The 1,231-nt window shown below is 51.0% G+C and overlaps 1 protein-coding gene across 25 annotated transcripts in view; it reads left to right on the top strand.

Annotated features, from left to right (window-relative positions):
• Positions 1-1,231, top strand: part of LOC102675389 (forkhead box protein P1-like) — a 237,169-nt gene that overhangs the window by 81,296 nt on the left and 154,642 nt on the right. The window contains exon 2 of one of the 25 annotated variants that reach the window (XR_004151831.1): positions 938-1,155. The exons of the other annotated variants lie outside the window; for them this stretch is intronic. The gene's annotated coding sequence lies outside the window, so the exon portion shown is untranslated. The remainder of the gene's footprint in view (positions 1-937; positions 1,156-1,231) is intronic. 25 annotated transcript variants of the gene reach the window in all.

Below are 1,231 nucleotides of genomic sequence, written 5' to 3'. Positions count from 1 at the left end.
CTCCGGATCGGGACGGGCGAGAACGGGCGGGCAGGCGAGCGGGAGAAAAAGGCAAAGAGAAGGATGGAACGAGGGAACGAACGAGAAAGAGAAGGGTCTTTGGATACGAGGAAATCTAAAAAGAGAGAAAGGAAGAACCGGCCTGGTACAACGCGCGCGTTGCGACGATTGTTTCTCTCCGCCTGGGGAGGCGGACGCGATACGATAAAATCGATCCTCCCGATCGGACTATCGATCCCGTAAACAACCAGAGCCTCTCGTAGGTCGTATCGCGAAGAAAAGCCGCCAATGAAGCCCCGCAGCATGTTGATCCAATGCATTTACAATAACGACGTTGTTTATCTGTCGGACGACAAACGACTGGTTGTTCCACCCTCGTCGCCACCCTCGCGTTACCCCTTCATCCCTGTATTTCTGCCTCTCTCTCCCTCTGCCTATCTCTCTACTTGTGTCTACTATCACCCCCTTTGCCCCACACCGTGTTCCTCCTTCGCCGTATCAACGTCGACCTCCTCCACTTTACCCCATTCATCTCCGTCTCTATCGCTACTCTCCGTCCGTTCCATGTATATACAATCGTCGTTATATATTAAACACGGCGCAACGTATACCGAGGCATCGACGGGCCAGCCAAGTGTACACGATGCACACGATGTCGGCCTCGTGGCGTCTAGATAGCGGTTTTGTTTATGCGATACTCCGTGTGCACGCGCACGATTTCTACCTCGACTTCGACTTCGACTTCGAGTTCGAGTTCGAGTTCGAAATTTCCCTGTTCGCGTTTCAAAAACGTTCGAGACGAGTTTTTCTTTTTTCTTCTTTTCGTCGTTTCGCGATTTCGATTCTTCGAGATTGGAAAGTTTTCTCTCTCCTTCCCCTCTCCTTCCCTAATCTAATCCCGATCCATTTCTAATTCTCTTCCGGAATTTTTTTCCAGAGGTTGGCGGGGAAAATCTTGGCGGGGACAAGGGGAAAAACTGGAAACAGGCTGTGCGGCGGTCGCTTTCTCGGCGCAATAGGGTCGCAGGGGATCAGGGAAATGCAGAAGGTTACTAAGAGCTAGGGAACTTGTAGCCAACACATAGAAGTTTTGCAAACACACACGGACGCGCGTCCATAGACATTCCACACTGGCAAGCTCTCTCATACTCTGGGGCAAGTATCGTCTGGCTAATGTAAAAAACATGGGTGCACACAACGTGTTGTGTGTTGCTTACATTGCGACTCTCCT

This window comes from Apis dorsata, unplaced genomic scaffold (assembly GCF_000469605.1).
Source record: "Apis dorsata unplaced genomic scaffold, Apis dorsata 1.3 scaffold_58, whole genome shotgun sequence".
Classification (NCBI taxonomy): Eukaryota; Metazoa; Arthropoda; class Insecta; order Hymenoptera; family Apidae; genus Apis; species Apis dorsata.
This window is presented reverse-complemented; position numbering and strand designations above follow the sequence as displayed.